Here is a 19,974-nt window from a genome sequence, read left to right as displayed (position 1 = left end):
AAATAGACCCAGATGTTTATATATATATACATAACTTATATATATACATATATGCAGTTGATTTCTGCTAGAAGTTCAAAGTCAACATGATGAAGACAAGGCTGGTCCTTTCAATAAATGAAGCAGAAACAAATGGACATCCATATGTACACAAACAACCTCAATCCGTACCTTGTATTTTATCCAAAAATAAATTAAAAATAGACTAAATGTAACCCTCCCTGCTCTTCCCCCAGAAAAGCTTCTGGAAGGAAACAAGGAGCCAACCTTTGGAAACTTAGGATAGGAAGGATGTCTTACACCACAGAAATGGTCGGTAAAAGAAAAAAAACTGATAAGCTACACTTCATCAAAATCAGCCATTTCTGTTCTTCAAAAGACACATCTATTAGTATGACTACTATCGAAAACACAACACAAACAGCAAAGAACAAGTGTGGGAAGACGCTGGAACCCTTGCGCACGGCTGCTGGAAGTGCTGTGTAGAACAGTGCGGAAGCCCCTCCTCACATCCCTAACGGAACGAACACACACCAGCGATTCGGCTTCGGGCTGCGTCACACGGCCAGCGATTCGGCTTCGGGCTGCGTCACATGACCAGCGATTCGGCTTCGGGGTGCATCACATGACCAGCGATTCGAGTTCGGGGTGCACGCCCCAGGAGGTGAGGGCGGGGACCCAGACACCGGCGCGCTCCTGTTCAAGCACAACCCACACAGCTAAAATGGACAAGCAGCCTGCGCCTACAGCTTGATGAAGGGGTAAGTACAACGTGAGACCCCCACACACACACACCCACGACGGCAGACTACTCAGCCTTAAACGAGAAGACACTCAGACGTGTGCACAACGTGGAGGAACACTGAGGCGTTGTGCTGAGTGGCTGAGCCGGCCGTAACCCGTGCAAATGCCGCACGGTTCCAGCTCTGTGAGGTGCGGGGCAGCCGCCTGCACGGGGACAGGACGCGGGCGGGGCTGCTAGGCTGCGCGGGGGCTGGGAACGGGCGTCCGTGTGTGACGGGAGCGTCCGTGTGTGACGGGAGTGTCCGTGTGTGACGGGAGCTGCATTTCTGCCGCACGGAGAATGCAGACGGTGAACGGCGTCAGCACCAACCATCTGAACACCGCAGAGCGGTGAAGGTGGTAAGTGTCCGTTATACGTATTTTACCAAAGTTTTAAGATTTTGAAAAAAATTAGACATGGCTAAGAGAAGAACAAGATAAACCACAGACTAGGAAGAAGTACATACTCAAAAACGCACATTCAACACAGCACTGGGACCCAGAATTACATAAAGCACCCTCAGTAATGAAAAACGGGCCAACTTCTGGCAAGTGGGCAGCAGCGTTCGCACAGACACTTCACCAGAGAAATGATCTGGACGGCAAACAAGTGCATAAAAATAACCCTAGCGCCATCAGAGGTCTGAGAAATACAGATTACATCCACAATGAGACACCACTACACACCCACCAGAAGGGCTAAAATTACAGAAAAGACCTGACACCGCCAAGCACTGACGAGGACGCCGGCCGGCTGGAAGACACAAAGGCGCCACCGTAGGGGACCCCTTGTGAGGGGACCGGTCTCCGTCCCAGCTGTGCCGGTGGTCACCCACTGCGCGAGTCTGTGTGAACCCACCCTGGCAAGGGGTCCGTCCCAGCTGTGCCGGTGGTCACCCGCTGCGCGAGTCCATGTGAACCCACCGTGGCGAGGGGTCCGTCCCCGCTGTGCCGGTGGTCACCCGCTGCGCGAGTCCGTCTGAACGCACCCTGGAGTGGGGTCTGTCCCCGCTGTGCCGGTGGTCACCCGCTGCGCGAGTCCGTGTGACCCACCCTGGTGAAGGGTCCGTCCCAGCTGTGCCGGTGGTCACCCGCTGCGCGAGTCCGTGTGAACCCACCCTGGAGTGGGGTCCGTCCCAGCTGTGCCGGTGGTCACCCGCTGCGCGAGTCCGTCTGAACCCACCCTGGAGAGGGGTCTGTCCCAGCTGTGCCGGTGGTCACCCGCTGCGCGAGTCCGTCTGAACCCACCCTGGCGAGGGGTCCGTCCCCGCTGCGCGAGTCCGTGTGAACCCACACAACTGCAACCTTGGGGAACACCAGGACCAGTGATCTCCTTACTCTGCACATTTGCTTCAGTAAATCACTAACTCTTAAAAAGCTCAAGGAGAGAAGCCAGGCCCATGGCGGTGCCACAGAGCAGGCCCGGCAGGAACGTGAGCGCCGCCCAGCAGCAGTGCTGACCAATCTCACGCCGTCTGATGGCCTCTGGGCACGCGCTGTTCCAGCTGGAACAGAAGTGCATACGCTCAGCCCTTTCCCAAAAGACGGAAGGAACCAGAGCTCTGCCTGGAGCCGTGGAGGGAAAGGGCAGAGTCTGGATTTGCACACGGGGCGCCGGACACAGGGAGCGGGTTTACGACGAGAACGGGCCTGGGGCAGAGCACCGGGCAGACAGCGCGTGCAGGCAGCGCACTTCTCACTGCACTCAAAGCGGCCACGCTGACAAGACGGAGCGGCCCGTTCCTCCCGCCACCCTGCAGCGCCAGAGCCGGGGCTGAACACTAGCTCTGAGCGACAAGGACAGCGTCAGTCCCCACGCCAGGCCACGCCTCAACGCCTCCAGTGCTGTGGTGCCAGGACTTCAGAAGCTGCTGGCCAACGGCCTCACCGCAGATTCTGACCACAGAGAAGCCCTCAGCTCCCCAGAAGCAGTATGGCGAGCACCTGGGGGACGACGCAGTCCTAGCACCCACACGGACCACCGTGCGTCAGAGGGCTGTCAGCCCTGACCCAAGCCTAGCACCCCCACGGACCACCGTGCGTCAGAGGCTGTCAGCCCTGACCCAAGCACAGAGGTCCACTCCCTCACCCAGGGCCATGCGCGGTTCCGAGGCCTCTGCTGTTAGAACCACAAAGACGAGTGTTTGTTTAACTTAAATAACACAGAATACATCCTCTCCAGTAGGGTTAAAGGAAACAAAGAAGTATTTCAGGAAAGTACATTTTTTTCAATTTAAATTTTTAAAATTTTTTTTCAGAGGCAGAGAAAAAGGGAGAAAGAGAGAGGGAGAGAAAGGGAGAGAGAGTGTTCCCATCAGCTGGTTCACTCCCCAGATGCCCACAAAGGTGGAGGCTGGGCTGTGGGGGGGCCAGGAGCCCACTCACCGGCTGTCTTCCAGGATTTGTGCTAGCACAAAGCCGGAGTCAGGAGCCAGAGGCGCGACTCCAACCCAGGCTCCACCAACGGGGACACAGGCACCTTAACCTTTAGGATGAATGTCGATGACAATGAACTTTTAGAAAAGAGATAGGTCATTTACAATACGGAATTTTTAAAGATTTATTTATTTATTTGGAAGGCAGAGTGACAGAAAGAGTGAGAAACAGAGAGAGATCTTCCACCTGCTGGTTTACTCCACAAATGCCTATAACAGCAGTCTGGGGCAGGCCGAAACCAGGACCCAGGCACTCCATCCTGGTCTCCCAGTTGGGTAGCAGGGACCCAAGTACTTGCACCATCATCGACTGTCTTCCGGTACATTAGCAGGTAGGTGCGTTAGGATAACAAAGTAGTCGGGACTCAAATGAGGCATTCTGACGTGGGATGCGGGGTTCCAAGTGGTGGCCTAACCATTGCCCACAACACCCCCAGCACTGAACTTTAAATGTTCAGTGAGTCAGGATTGAGTATCTGCAGTTTGTTCAAAGGTATACAAAAAGTCTTCAAAAGATTCATGGAAAATGTGTACTGTAAAAAAACTATATATAAATTCCAAAAAATTTTTGCACCAATTAAACTTTTTTAAATAGATTTTTAACTTATTTATTTGAGAGGCAGAGTTAGAGAGAGAGAGACAGAGAGAGGTCTTCCTTCCGCTGGTTCACTCCCCAAGTGGCCACAACGGCTACAGCTGAGCCGATCTGAAGCCAGGAGCCAGCAGCTTCTTCCAGGTCTCCCACGTGGGTGCAGGGGCCCAAGCACTTAGGCCATCTTCCACTGCTTTCCCAGGCACAGTAGCAGGATTGAACCGGAACCTACATGGTATGCTGGTGCTGCAGGTGGAGGCTTAACCCACTAGGCCACAGCGCCGGCCTCCAAGGTCAACTTTCACCTCCACTGTCGCATGGACTTGTTGCAGGGTTCTCGCCCCTCACATGTTCAACGCTGCCCAAGAGAACCCTTTCACTCCCTGATTCAGTACCTGGGTACTGCAGGCCACATATTACCACTAAAGCAAGTGAAAAAGCCGAAAACTGCATATACATATGAATATATGCACACACGCCCGTGCCCACACCCGTATCTAGAGTTGTCTGTGGCCAGGCCACTTCCGGTCCTCTGGCAGCTTCCCGGCTGAGAGGCCTGGCAAACCCACTGGCACTAGCTATGTTCCAGCTTCACGCCCCAACCTCCCCCAGCCATTGACCCGGAACTAGGACTCGGAGCTGTGTGGCTGCTCCTGGGAACCCACAGCAGCACGGCCAAGGGCAGGCGTCTAGAGCAGCAGACTGGCCTCCAGGGCAGCCGGGCGGGCGGGAGCAGGCTGCTCCAGCCACTGTCCGGGTCCTGGATCCTCAGACAAGCTCCTGTGTGCCCTCCCCCAAGAAGACGTCCCTGCACGCAGAGGGAAGCTTTATTAACTGAGAAATAAACGGAAAGGGGGCTAAGCATGTTTGCAAGCAGAGAGGCCGACTGTAGACACGTTTAAATCAGAACATTGTGAACGCGGAGATACAATCACGGTGTTAAGAGCAAAGCTCGCGAGTGCGCCCTCTGGAAGTCAGGTACGTGACGGCCACCGAAGCCCCAGCGCACTGGACTCAGTCGACACGGGAGTCACTGTCGTTTCTCTTCAGGGGACAACCACGACTCTCACGAGACCAACTGAACTCGACTTTACTGCAGTCAGAGCACAATATTGAAACAGACCTTTAAAAAGACAATTTTCCACGATAGTTCTCCCTTAAAATACTTAGGGAAGACAAGTATAAAGGCAAATCAAGGGGCCAGGGCTGTGGCGCAGCAGGTTAAAGCCCCGGCCTGATGCACTGGCATCCCATATGGGCGCCGGTTCAAGTCCCGGCTGCTCCTCTTCCGATCCAGGTCTCTGCTATGGCCGGGGAAAGCAACAGATGATGGCCCAATCCTTGGGCCCCTCCCTGCACCCAGGTGGGAGACTGGGAAGAAGCTCCTGGCTCCTGATTGGCTCAAATGCGGCCATTTGGGGAGTAAGCCAGACCTCTCTCTCTCTGTAACTCTTTCGAATAGATAAAATAAATCTTAAACACACACACACACACACACACAAAGCAAATCAAGGCACTGGCTCCAGAAAGATAAATCAGACACTCCCCTTCCCATTCCCTTCATCGAGCCTAACTACAGTCTGTGCGTGGAGCGTCAGCAGGGCTGAGAGGAGGAAAGAGGGCCGGCCAGCGCGGACCCGAGGGGCGGTGCGCAGCGACCCCCGGGGTTTCTCTTTGCTCTCTAGATCCTGGACTCTGAGCTGAAGAAACCGGAGAAAATCAACAACAAAGCATCCCAACAAAACCATCTGTAACCCAAGGACTAGAAAAGGCAACCCAGCAAGACTGAAATTTCTACATCTGCCCCCTGCCCCGCCATGGCCCGTCCCCACCCCTGCCAGCAAAGACCCAAGGGGTATGCAGAATCCCACCCCCAGTCAAGCGAGGGGCCTCATTCTGCTGGACCAGCACCAAAGAAGGCCCCGAGACGGCAGGGGCAGGGGAGCCGCGAGCTTCCCCACCAACCAGGAAGCACGCCCCTCCCACTGGGCTGGCATCAGAGGCACAGTCAGGGCATCCACCACCGTCCAGGGGCAAGGAGACCGCCCCTCTCACGTTCAGTAGTGATCATGTGGACGCCAGAACTCCTGCTCAGGTGGCAAGATTTCGTGCCGACACCTGGGAGCCAGTCTGCCAGCTGCCCCTTCCCTGCAGGAGCCATGGCAGAGAAAACCAAGTAAAACACAAGGTCTACACAAGGACCAGAGTCTCACTCCACCACAGCGTGCAGGCTTCAACTGTGGCTCCCGTTAGACCAAGACCCAGGACACCTCAACTGGATGGAGCGGGACGCCCAATACACACCCGCACCAAGGCTTCAACTGTGGCTCCCCTGTTATAACAAGACCCAGGACACCTCAACTGGATAGGACACCCAGTACACACCTGTACCAACGTTTAACTGTGGCTCCCGTTAGACCAAGACCCAGGACACCTCAACTGGATGGAGCGGGATGCCCAATACACACCCGCACCAAGATGGCAGACACTACACTTACCTGACAATGATCTGAAAGCAGCCGTGGTAAAAGTGCTCCAACAAGCAACCAGGAACATGCTTAAAACAAAACAAATGAAAACACCGAAAGCCTGAGCAAAGAATTAAGACAGTCTCGGAGAAGTAGAAGACAGAAAAAAAAGGAAAACCTAGAATACAAAGATGAATAACTGAGACAGAAAGTTCAGTCGATGGGCTCCCCACAGACCGGAGGAGACGAGGAAGTCGATAAACCTGAGGCCAGAACAACGAGGCCCTCCCGGTGTGAACAGCAGAGAGGAAACCCTGGAAAACGGTGCTGAGGAGCCGGCGAGGCCGGTACAGAGAGCCAACAGCGCTGCGACACCGGAGTCTCTGGGCCGACGGCAGGGCTGAGACGGTGCTCAAGGAAATGATGGCTCCAAGCCTCCCGGACTTGGCAAGAGACATGAACTCAAGGAGCGAGAGAACCATCAGCAGGGTGAGTCCAGAGAGACCATTGCCAAGACGAGGCACAGCCCTCCGGGCACTCCGGCGCTCTTCCAAATCAAAGTACTCCCACCACACACCCCAGCAGCTGGGCTCCTGGCTGAAACTCCCCGAGCCGGAAAATGGTGTCTACACAAAGCAGCGCACACACAGGTGTTCCCAGCTGCACTGAGGAATGCTAAAACTGGAAGGCAACCACCGCATTTTCAGCTGGGAACAGACGAACTCTGGCTCACCCACGCAAAGGAACATAATTCAGCACCAAGAAGCAATGAGCTCTCAGTGCATGCGAAGAAGGGAGGAGACTTAGATGCACATGACCAAGTGGCGCTGGCACAGTGGGTCGCCACAGCCTGTGGTGGTTCAAGTCCTGGCTGCTCCATTTCTGATACAGCTGCTTGCTAATACACCTGGGAAAGCAGCAAACGATGGCCCAAGTGCCCCGTCACCCACCCACAGGGGAGACCTGCATGGAGCTTCTGGCTTTGGCCGGGCCCAGCCCCAGCTGTTGAGGCCATTTAGGGAGTGAACCAGCAGATGGAGACCTCTCTCTCTCTCTCTCTCTGCCTCTCCCTCTCTCTGTCTAACTTTGCCTTTCAAATAAATAAATATTTTTCCCAAAAAAGAATGGTAATCTGAAAAAGAAACATATTGTATGACTCCACCTGCATGCCATTCTGGGACAGGCCCAACTGTGGAGACCACAGAAACACCCGCGGTTACCAGAGGCTGAGGGGGAGAGACGGCCCGCAGAACTGTCTCGGGCCGTGAGGTCACTCTCCGAGATGCTGCACTGGGAGACACGTGCCCGAGGCACAGGCCCACAGCACCAGGAGCGAAGCGTGGCGCAGACCTGTGAGCGTCAGCTGACAGAGGCGTCACCGGGGCTCAGCCCCTGCGCTAACGGCACTGCTCACGCAGGACGCGCGGCTAAGCCGTGCACTTGTGGGTCAGGGGAACACGGACCTCCCTGCACAGTCTGTTCGGTTTGGCTGTGCACATAAAACTGCTCTAGGAAATAAAGTCTGTTTTTAAAGAAATGCGCTGAACTGATAAAAATGAAAATAACAACGTACCAAAAATTCGTGGGGCACAGCTATGGCAGTTGCCAGAGAGAAACGGTAGCGTTAAATGCATACATTAGCACAGAGGAAAAGCTTCAAACCCATCAGGCAAGCTCTCCTCCCAGCACCCGGAGAGGACTAAGGCAGGCGCAGGGCGGGCGGAAGGAAGGAAATGAAGAACAGAAATCAACAGAGAAAATGGATCAAAAAGCTACTACTTTGCAAAGAAATCAGGAAAACTGAGAAACCTGGTACAACTGGGGAACTAATAAGATGGAAGACAACCACCACCAGGAACAAAACAGTGTCTACCACGGAGCGCCAGGCATCAAGAAGATGAAGGAGAACACCATGACCATCTCCATATGCAAACTTGGGTGAAATCGATCGAACCTGAAACCAAAAACAGAAACCACAATTCACCCAACAGGAAAGAGGATCCGATCTGTAGTTATCAGGGAGGTTGATTTTGTAGTTTAAAAATTTCACCGCGGGGCCGAACTGTGGCGTAGTGGGTAAAGCCACCGCCTGCAGTGCCAGCATCCCATGTGGGTGCCGGTTCCTATCCTATATTCCTATCTCTGCTATGGCGCAGGAAAGCAGTAGAAGATGCCCCAAGCCCTTGGGCTCCTGCACCTGTGGGGGAGAACCAGAGGAAGCTCCTGGCTCCTGGCTTCGGATTGGCGCAGCTCCAGCTGTTGGGGCCATCTGCGGAGTGAGCTAGTGGATGGATGACTCTCTCTCCCTCTCTCCCTCTCTCTCTCTCTCCCTCTGCCTCTCTGTAACTCATCTTTCAAATAAATAAAGAAATGCTTTTTAAAAAATTTCCCCCCAAAATAAATCTCCAGGCCCAGAAGATTTTCCTAGAGAATTAACACCAATTCCATAGAATCTCTCAAAAAACAGAAGAGGAGGGAATACTTCCTAATTCATGTTATGACACTGATACCAAATGAGATAAGGACAATGCAAAAAAAAACAAAAAAACAAACAAAAAAAAAAAACAAAAAAAAAACAAACACCTGCAGATTAGCATCACTCACAGGTGTACAAATCCTTAGTGAAGTATGAGCAAACAGAACTCACCAATGTGGGGTGAACACTGGGGTGCAGTGGGTTAAGCTGCAGCCTACCACGCCAGCATCCAAGTGAGAGCTGTTCATGGCGGGCTGCTCCTCTTCCCATCCAGCTCTCTGCTGTGGCCTGGGAGAGCAGTGGAGGATGGCCCAGGTCCTTGGGCCCCTGCACCCACGTGGGACACCCAGAAGAAGCTCCTGGCTCCTGGCTTCAGCCCACCCAGCCCCAGCCATTGTGGCCATCTGGGGAGTGAACCAATGGACGGAAGACCTCCCTCTGTGTTAGTAACTCTGCTTTTCAAATAAATAATCCTCTTTTTTAAAGTAAACTTTGTTTCTTAAATTGTAACTTTCTTTTTATTTTTTATAAATTTATTTTATTTTATTTGAAAGGCAAAGTTACAGAGAGGCAGAGGCAGAGGCAGAGGCAGAGAGAGAGAGAGAGAGAGAGAGAAAGTCTTCCATCTGCTGGTTCACTCCCCAGATGGTCACAACGGCCAGAGCTGGCCTGATCTGAAGCCAGGAGCCAGGAGCTTCCTCCAGGTCTCCCACATGGGTGCAGGAACCCAAGGACTTGGGCCATCTTCTACTGCTTTCCCAGGCCACAGCAGAGAGCTGGATTAGAAGAGGAGCAGCCGGGACTCAAACTAGAGCCCATATGGGATGCCGGCACTGTAGGAAGCAGCTTTACCCACTACGCCACAGCGTCAGCCCCTAAAGTAAACCTTTTACAAAAGAGAATTCACCAAAGTACTGAAAGGATCATTAACTGTAACCAATTAAGATACATTCCAGGGATGCTTCAGTCTTAAAAAACCAGTACAGCGTATCATAAACAGACTAACGATTATCCCAAATAATACAGAGGAATCCTATGATAAAATGTAACATCTATTCTTGATAAAAACTTCCAGAAAAACTGGAATAGAGGGGAACATCCCTCAATCTGATGAAGACTATAAGAAGCCTACAGCTGGGGTCAGCGTTGTGTTGTAGTGGGCTAGGCCTCCACCTGCGGTGTCCTCATCCCATATGGGCACTGCTTTTTGTCCTGGCTGCTCCATTTCCAATCCAGCTCCCTGCTGTGGCCTGGGAAAGCAGCAGAAGATGGTCCAAGTCGTTGGGCCCCTGCATCCACATGGGAGACCTGAAAGAAGCTCCTGGCTCCCGGCTTTGGATGGGCCCAACTCTGACCTTTGTGGGCATCTGGGGAGTGAACCAGTGGGTGGAAGACCTTTTTCTCTCTCTAACTACCTCTCAAATAAATAAATAAAACTTTAAGAGGAAGCCTATAGCCAGGGCTAGTGCTGTGGTGTAGTGAGTAAGGCCTCCACTTGCAATAGCAGCATCCCATACGGGCACCGGTTTATGTCCCTGCTGCTCCACTTCAGTCCCAGCTCACTGATAACGGCCTAGGAAAGCAGTGGAAGATGGCCCAAGTGCCTGGGCCCTGCCATCCACGTGGGAGACACAGGAGAAGCTCCTGGCTTCGGATTGGCTCTGTGCTGGCCACTGCAGCCACCTGGGGAGTAAAAGAGTGGATGGAAGATCTCTGTCTCTGTCTCTCTGTTTCTGTCCCTCTCTCTCTGTAACTCTTGATTTTCAAAATAAATAAACAAGTCTCCAAAAAAAAAAAAAAATAAAAACACCAGTCTATAGCTGCCTTATCCTCAATGGTAAAAGATTAAACAGTTTCCCCCTAAGACTTGGAGGGGGCGAGGCCGTGCAGCCACACCGCTGTCACACAGCACGTTGCTGGAAGTTCTGGTCAGTGTAATAAAGTAGAAAGAAAGAAAGGAACACAAGTCAGAAATGATGGAATCTGTGTTATTTTTGATAACGTGCTTGTCTATATTAAACCCCTCTCCCAAGGAATCTACAAAAATCCCCTTGCAACTAGTGAGTGAACTCAGCAAGGTCACAAGATACAAGATAAGCACAGAAAAATCAACTGTATCTGCATGTGCTAGGACTGAACATGGGAACACTAAAAAATGCAATCCAATTTACAACTGCTTAACAGTAAAGAACACTTAGAGGTAAATATAACAATCACCGATAGACTTGTCCACTGAACACCACGCAGTCCTGGTGACAGAAACAGAGATCCAAATACACAGAGAGACATACCATGTTCATGGATGCAAGACATAACGTAGTAATGGCAGTTTTCCTCAAACTGATACACAGGCTTAATTCAACTGCTACCAAATTTCAGCAAAGTAGGTTTGTAGCTACAGACTATAGGGTAGCTATGGAATAGCTGAAACAACTTTGAAAAAGAAAAAAGTTTGGAGGGATCAGTCTATCCCACGCCAAGACATATCATTTAACCACAATTCTTAGGACTGTGTCACACAGGCATAGGGAAAGACACACAGTTCAGTGGAACAAAATAAAGAACCCAGACACAGATACACACAGAGCAGCCCACCTGATTTTGACCAAGATGCGAAAGAAATGTAAGGGAGGAAGGCAGGCAGCATTTTCAACAACATGGTTGAAGCAACTTGACTCCCAAAGGCAAAACACTGAACCCCAAGTCTCTACCCAGAATGAATTATGGACTTACATGCAAAGCTACAATACTTTTAGAAAAGTATAAGAAAAAACCTTTGGGGTTCACTCCTAGCAGAATTCTTAAACTTGATACCAAAAGCACAATCGGTACCAGGAAATATTATAAATTGTACCTTACCAAAAGTAAGAGCTTTTTTCAGAGACCGTGTTAAGAGGAAGAAAAGACAAGCTATAGACTAGGAGAAATACCTGAAAACCACAAAGCTGATAAGGGGTCAACATATAAAATACCCAAAGCATTCTGAAAACTCAAGAACAGAGAAAAAATTTAATTAGACATGGACAAAAGACATGACAGGCCACTTCACCAAGGACATTCAGAGGGAAAATGCAAATGTAAAAAGATGTCCAACATCCTTAGTCATTAGGGAAAAGCAATTAAAACCAAAATGAGCTACTACCTTACATCCATCAGAACGGCTAGTACAAGAAACAGGGGCGGGGGTGAGCTGCTGTCTGGGGTGCTGGCATCCCCGTCTGGAGGGGCAGCTTGAATGTCAGATACTCTGCTTGAGATCCAGCCTCCTGCTAACGCACCTGGGAAGATGGCAGAAGATGGCCCAACTAGTGGGCCCCTGCCACTCATCTGCAAGACTAGGATGGAGTTCCTGGCTCCTGGCTTCAGTCTGGTCCAGTCCCAGTGAATCAGAAGATGGAAGATGGATCTCTCTCTCTCTCTCTCTCTCTCTCTCTCTCCTTTCTATCACTCTGCCTTTGAAATAAATAATCCTTAAATAAGTAAATTGAATAATGACAACTTCAAATATGAGGATATGGAATAATTGGGTCACTCATATATTGCTGATGGGAATGTAAAATTGTGCAGTTATCCAAGAAAACAGTTGGACAGTTTCTTAAAAAGGCACACACGAACTCTGTGTGACACACTAACTGCTCTCCTGGGCCCTCATGCAGAGAAGGAAGACCCTGTTCACATAAACGCATGTCTACCAACGTGGACAGCAGCTTCTGCTGTATTTCTCCACACCTAGAAACAGCCCAGATGTCCTGCAGGGAGCGACAGGCTAAGCAAGCTGTGCCACGGCCCTGTCATGGAGTACTACTCAGCAATGAAAAAGAACAGCTGTTCCTAAAGCAACACCTGGCTAAGTCCCGAGACTTGGGCTGAGAGAACAGGCAACTCCAAAAGGTGGACCCTGGACTCCCCTCAGACGGCATTCCCAGGTGACAGTGTCAGGAGCAGAGCAGGATTAGTGGTGCGGAGGGGCGAGGGAGGGCAAGGCTGGGAGGGCAGCCAGCCACACAGCAGCTGCTGGTGCAGGGAGTTTTCTGAATCTCGGCCACATCGACGTCCACACGCTACAGTCTGTGCATCTCCACCACATCCACGTCCACACGCTACAGTCTGTGCATCTCGACCACATCCACGTCCACACGCGCTACAGTCTGTGCATCTCGACCACATCGACGTCCACACGCTACAGTCTGTGAATCCCAACCACATCGACGTCCACACGCTACAGTCTGAATCTCGACCACATCGACGTCCACACGCTACAGTCTGAATCTCGACCACATCGACGTCCACACGCTACAGTCTGTGCATCTCGGCCACATCGACGTCCACACGCTACAGTCTGTGCATCTCGACCACATCAACGTCCACACACTACAGTCTGAATCTCGACCACATCAACGTCCACACGCACTACAGTCTGAATCTCGACCACATCCACGTCCACACACTACAGTCTGCATCTTGACCACATCAACGTCCACACACTATAGTCTGAATCTCGACCACATCGACGTCCACACGCTACAGTCTGTGCATCTCGACCATCGACGTCCACACGCGCTACAGTCTGTGCATCTCGACCACATCCACGTCCACACGCTACAGTCTGTGCATCTCGACCATCGACGTTCACACGCGCTCCAGTCTGCGAGACATCAGCACTGGGGCAACGGGGCGGAGCGGTAGAGGACCTGACGTCTCACAGCGGCCCACCAGCCTGCAGTCGTCTCCAAACAGAAAGTCCAGTCTCTTTTTTTTTCACTAATAAATGTATTGGTTATTATGTACACATCTTTATTATGTACCGGGAACTATCCGGTATTTATTACAAAGATTGTGTTATTTATCACAACCACCCTTTGAGGAGGAGATATTGTCTCCCTTACACAGAGAACGTTGAGGCTCAGAGACTTGCTAAGCCCGAGAGCTAACTGGTGGTTAAGTTTAAACTCTGTTCTCCCTTAATCTGGGCTCTGAATCGTCCCCGACCCCCTCTAAGCAATGAGGTGTTAAATATCCCAGCACACAAATGACTGTGATGTCTACCTTTTAAAACAGTTTTCCACCACACAATCCCATCCCTTTTGATTATAAAAATTCAGAAAATCAGATAAACACATTTTTTGAAAAAATTAAATTCCTATATCACAACATTACCAAAACAAAATCCAGATGAATTGAGAGCAGAATGTTTCATTTTCCTTAAGATTGAGTGAGTGAGTAATAAGGCCGAATGAGAGAGAGATGGGGGAAAGAGAGAAAGAGAGAGATCTTCTATCCACTGTTTCACTCTCCAAACGCCCACCACAGCCAGGGCTAAGTCAGACTGAAGCCAGGAGCCTAGAACTCCATCCAGGTCTCCCACATTGTGGCAAGGACCAAAGTACCTGGGACATGATATTCACTGCCTTCCCAGGCACATTAGCAGGAAGCTGGATCAAAAGTGGAGGAGCCAGGACCAGAGACTCAGACATCGCAAGCCACAGCTTAGCTCACTGTGCCACGATGCCCACTCCAAATGCTGAATATTTTAAGTACTCTTATATATAAAATCTAGGGGGAAGTGTTTTTAATCTTAACATTAAATGAGACGTGAACTCTAGCTGCTGTAAACGATGATCAATTTACAGCAGGAATTCTGTCGATGAAAATCACCAATCAGAACACAGTGGTGGGTTAGGGTACCCGCAATCTGGTTGCCCTCCTTTCAGCCACAGTTGATCCCTACGTGGTCTCCAGCTCTCCCCACTCCCAGCTGTGGTTCCAGTGGGGTCCTCTGGTTCCCAGGAGGCCGGGAGACCTGTGCAGCCCAGCTACCTGACAGCGGTCACTTCCGAAACAGGAACAAGAGCCACGCTGATCTGTGTGCCTACTGAGGACATGCATGTTCCTTCTTCCGCTAGATTTGGTGTCAGGATAACGTCAGCTGGAAACTACAAAATAAAACCTGAGCTAGAAGCTATCACAATTAAAGGCAGACTATAAACTCCATGAGGGTAGGAATTTTCATCTGATTTGCTGATGAGCACTGCTTGGTACATAGTGGGCAAATAGTTGCAAAAAGAATCGATGAACCCAGAAACATACTTGCAGCCTGGTAAATAGTCACACGGCATCTCTACCTCAATCAAGTGCACAGAGATGGGCAATTCTGAGAAAGGGTTTATTTGGTGGCCAAATCAATAGGTAGGTAGATGCCCATTATATTTAACTTATTTAAAGTTGGCTATTTCTGATTTTGCTGCAATGAAAGCCCTCATAAATGCATTCCTGCGTATCTATCAAATTATTTTCTTGGATCAGACACGTTTAAGGATCTTGACTCGTGAGTAAAAAGTGATTTCCCATAAAGGTGGTACAAGTTTACACCACCAGCAGCTGGATGTGAGCTTGCCTCTCTCGCTGCTCTCTCACTGTACTTGACACTGTTACTTTTCAATTTCTACTTTGCAGTCTTAAGACGCTGCGCTGAACGGCCTTCAAACCTGTTCTCTGAATACATACTGCTTCCAAGCGTCTTTGTCAGGATTCTGCCAGCAACCTGAAGGTTAAAGTTGCTGAGGTTCAATGTCCCAGACATTTAGAGGCGTACCCAGTACGGGGGTCAAAACGTCCCCTCCCCCCGAAAGGCTGCCTGCAGGGATGGCATCAGGGACATCTGTTAGCTTACAAAACAACGACGTGTTTACCAGCACTGCTGCGCTGCTGGTAACAGTGAATTCTAACTGAGGTCTCTTGCTTTTGCTTTCTTATTGTTCAAACCCTCAACTTATTTCTTTCCTTCCAAAGAATTATGGGAAATAATTTTTAGTTAGAACATTTCATTTGGAGACCAGCACTGTGGCATAGTTGCTCCACTTCCAATCCAGCTCCCAGCTCACGGCTTGGGAAAAGCAGTAGAAGATGGTACAAGAGCTTGGGCCCTGCACCCACACGGGAAACCTGGAAGAAGCTCCTGGCTCCCGGCTTCGGACCGGCCCAGTGCTGGCTACTGTGGCCATCTGGGGAGTGAACCAGCAGATGGAAGAAATCCCTGTGTGTGTCTTCCCTCTCTCTCTGTAACTCTGACTTTCAAAATAAATAAATAAAAATCTTTAAAGTGATTTTCATCGGTAAAAACACAAGTCTGTTTTCATTAATATTTAAACAAAAAGGTTACGCTCCCTCCCTTCCCTCCCCAGTCCTCTCCCTAGAGATAATCACTGTTGTTGGTTTACTTCCTTCCACATTAATTTTGTGTATTTTTAGACATATGTACAGCTCGAGGAGGGTGTGATTTTTTTACAAAGATAGGATCAGACTGTTTATATCATTCTTTGAATTCTTTCCCCCCTTTCAAACATCTTGGAAACTCACGTGTCAGCATGTTTGGTCCAAATGCAGCTCATTAAGCAGCTTCCATACTCTGTGGTGCTGCTGCACCGTGGTCTGACCGCTGGCCTGCTGACACTGGGACGACTCGGGCTTCCATTTACTTGTATAAAGGAGTACTGCAGTATTCTTTTCTTTTTCTTTTTTTTTTTTTTTTTTTTTTTTTTGACAGGCAGAGTTAGACAGTGAGAGAGACAGACAGAGAAAGGTCTTCCTTCCGTTGGTTCACTCCCCAAATGGCCACTCCGGCCGGCGCACCGCGCTGATCCGATGGCAGGAGCCAGGTGCTTCTCCTGGTCTCCCATGTGGGTGCAGGGCCCAAGCACCTGGGCCATCCTCCACTGCACTCCCTGGCCACAGCAGAGGGCTGGCCTGGAAGAGGGGCAACCAGGACAGAATCCGGCGCCCCGACCGGGACTAGAACCCGGTGTGCCGGCGCCGCTAGGCGGAGGATTAGCCTAGTGAGCCGCGGCGCCGGCCTGCAGTATTCTTTTCTAAAACCTGCAATATGTAATTCCTTTCTTCAAGAGGCAGAGAGGGAGAGGGGATCCTACCCATTGGGCCACAGTGCAATTGTCCCAAACAGGCTGGTCGGGGCCAGGCCAAAGCTGGCAGCCAGGATCTCAGCCCTGGTCCCCACGTGAGTGGCAGGGAGCCAGCTAGCTGAGCCACCGCGTGCCCTGGGAGCCGCACTCAGAAGCAGAAGTGGGCTGGAACCCAGACACGGCAACGCGGGTGCAGGCATTCCAACGGGCAGGACCAGCCACCAGCTGAGCACCTGCCCCACGCCGGCTCTGGTTTGGCTACCGCAAGTGATGAGCCTTCAGGGAAAATCCTTGAGTGTGCGTCTTTCAGCACAAGCAAAGACGATTCTCTAGGACCAAACTTAAAGTAGAACTGGAGCTCTCAAAGCGTGGCCAACACGGTGGACTGGTTGAACCAAAACCCCTCCCACTCATTTCCAATCTCCCTTCCTGCCGCCCGCCAAAAGGCAGGAACAGCTGGAAATCCGCTTTCCTCCCAGACGCTCACAGCTAGGGACGGCCATGTGACCCAGTTCTGGTCACTCAAGCAACAGCCAGGTTTGGTAGGTGGTCCCTAGGTTTCTGCTTTCCAGGTCAAGGGGCAGCTACAGCAGCACCGTGTTCCCTGTCTGGAGGGCGGCTGTGGGCTTGGAGGGTGGCAGCCGGTTACGACACACGGGGAATGCAGAGAACGCAGTGCTGCTGGGCCTGGCGTCGGCCACAGCCAGGAGCAGCCCACCTCCGAACTACCAGCTGCAGCTGCTCTGAGGCTGCGTTTCTGCCACCTGCAGCCCAGCGCACCCCTCCTGCGCCCTGGATCACTCTAAGAAGTCTGTCCTCACCTGTCTGCTGAAAGCAACCGTTTCCCCACTTCCATCAACCTCAAATGTCGGCAGTCACGTAAGTGCTCAGCCAAGCTGCCCCGCGCGGGACGCCCGGCATCGCCCGAGCGGATTCCCCCTCCACAGCTCTGTTGCTCGCGTTTTCTGCTACTTTTCCACGGCACCGTCTGACCTCCCATGGATTGGTAAGAAGGCTTTCCAGAGAGCAAGCTGGGCTACGTTAAACCTACAGTGAACCTGTGTCCGCATCTTTACACCATCAACCAACCACTCGCAGCCCTTGCGCGACCGCCGGCGGGCTAGGTCGAGGCAGACTTGTCGCTCTATACCTAGAGCGAGGTGTGTGGGACACTGACGCCCTGGAGAACCAGGAAACACTACGGAACACCGTGTCTTGTAACCAGCACATCAAACTCAACAGGCAGTCATTTTATTCCGATTTTGCAGGACAAATGCCGAAAGCAAACATTTTAAATTGGCATTTTTTCCCCATTACAAAAACTTAGAACATTCTAGGCCCAGTATTTAAAAACAAAGTGATTAAATGTTTGCCTTAAATGAAAATTACGTAAGGCATACTGTGCCTATCTGGAGACATCAGCCTAAACTGGAACACTGCTGACCCTTTTCAGCGGATTAGGAATCTGAGGAGACGCCAACATTTCTGCCACACTGCCCACAGCCAAGGTTATCCCCCACTTCTGTTAGCGTGAAGAAGTAAGTTCAGCAGGACTTGACCGACTCCCAGCCAGCCGCCCCGCCCCCAGAGCAGGTAAGGAATTCCTCTAATCAGTTAACAAACAACCAGTCTGACACTGGAAAACAAAGTTGGCCGTTCCAGGTATGGATTCGGGCGCTGAAAGAAACGTCAACAAGTGGAGCAGAACAAGCGCGGCCTGCGGTGCGCGCCTGGTCTGGCTCTTGGGGGGGGGGGGGTCTGTGTGCACCGCCCTTGCAGCCGGAGCAGCTCTGGCGAAGCCTGTGTGCACGGCAGGTGGCAGGGGCAGGAGGAGGGGGCTCTGAGGAAGCTGCCCTGCTGTCGCCCCCCTGTCCCAGCCCGAGCTGCGGATCCTCTCTGGGAAGGCGGCACACGGGCGTTCTACGGGAGCTCCGGGGAGCAGCCTCCCACTCACCCCTCCCTGAGGGGCCCCATCAGCCCCAGCGCCCACGGCAGGAAGGCCAGGCCCCAGGGAGACAGGGACTCGACCAGGGCGCCTTCCTGCAGTGTTTCTAAAGCCCATTTGTAAGGCACAGAGGAAGGCCTGGCAGTTTGAATTCTTTATTTTCCAAACACCACTGCCAGTCCGTAGGCCCATAGGACGTTTACGGTCTACAACAGCCTGAGAAATCCCCCATCCGAAGCTGCCGCTGGATTTTTCCATTTTCCTGGTGGGCTCGCCCAGCCGCCCCTGCTTGGAGGGAGGAGAGTGTTCCTCCACCCCCACCCCACTTCCCAGCCAGGCTGCACCCCTCACTGGAACAGCAAGGCTGGCAGCCCAAGGAGAGCCCTGAGGCTGTCCCAAAGCTGTGACCAAGTTGGGCTGGGCCTGGAGAGGGGACGGAGCTGCCCGGGGCTGGGCCTGGAGAGGGGACGGAGCTCCTGGGAGAGAGGACAGAGCTGCCCGGGGCTGGGCCTGCAGAGGGGACGGAGCTGCCCGGGGCTGGGCCTGCAGAGGGCACAGAGCTCCCAGGAGAGGGGACAGAGCTCCTGGGAGAGGGGACAGAGCTGCCCGGGGCTGGGCCTGGAGAGGGGACAGAGCTGCCCGGGGCTGGGCACTCAGGAGAGGAGACAGAGCTCCCAGGAGAGGGGACAGAGCTGCCCGGGGCTGGGCCTGGAGAGGGCACAGAGCTCCCAGGAGAGGGGACCGAGCTGCCCGGGGCTGGGCACTCAGGAGAGGGGACAGAGCTGCCCGGGGCTGGGCCTGGAGAGGGCACAGAGCTCCCAGGAGAGGGGACAGAGCTGCCCGGGGCTGGGCACTCAGGAGAGGGGACAGAGCTGCCCGGGGCTGGGCCTGGAGAGGGGACAGAGCTGCCCGGGGCTGGGCCTGGAGAGGGGACAGAGCTGCCCGGGGCTGGGCCTGGAGAGGGGACAGAGCTCCGGGGGCTGCCCGACCTCAGTCACAGTGCTGGAAGTGAGCGGCAGACCCCAGAGCAAGCCAGAACCTCAGTCCTCCCTAGACAGCCAGCTGGGCGCTCAGGAGAGGGGACACAGAATCTCTGAGGGCAGAGGGCAGGGGAAGGAAGCGGAGGAGGACTTCAGGGCCAAAGTGTCAAAGTGTCAAAGCAAGCCAGGGGCCCTCCTAGCACCCTGTGGGCGCCTCCCGTGCCCCTTACAGCGGGGCCCTCGAAGGGCCCCGGGAGCCCCAGGCCTTGCAAGTCCTTCCAACAGGCCAGTGGGCCTGCGACGGTGGTGGCTCAGCACACACTCAAGCTGAGCCCACGGGGACACGGGGCCTGCCTGGGACACACATCCCCCCGGCGCA

The 19,974-nt window shown here is 52.4% G+C and overlaps 1 protein-coding gene across 2 annotated transcripts in view; it reads right to left on the bottom strand.

The window, feature by feature from the left end:
* Nucleotides 1-19,974, bottom strand: part of CTDSPL (CTD small phosphatase like) — a 164,324-nt gene that overhangs the window by 143,647 nt on the left and 703 nt on the right. The gene's annotated exons all lie outside the window — the stretch shown is intronic.

This window comes from Oryctolagus cuniculus, chromosome 4, assembly GCF_964237555.1.
Source record: "Oryctolagus cuniculus chromosome 4, mOryCun1.1, whole genome shotgun sequence".
Lineage (NCBI taxonomy): Eukaryota > Metazoa > Chordata > Mammalia > Lagomorpha > Leporidae > Oryctolagus > Oryctolagus cuniculus.
This window is presented reverse-complemented; position numbering and strand designations above follow the sequence as displayed.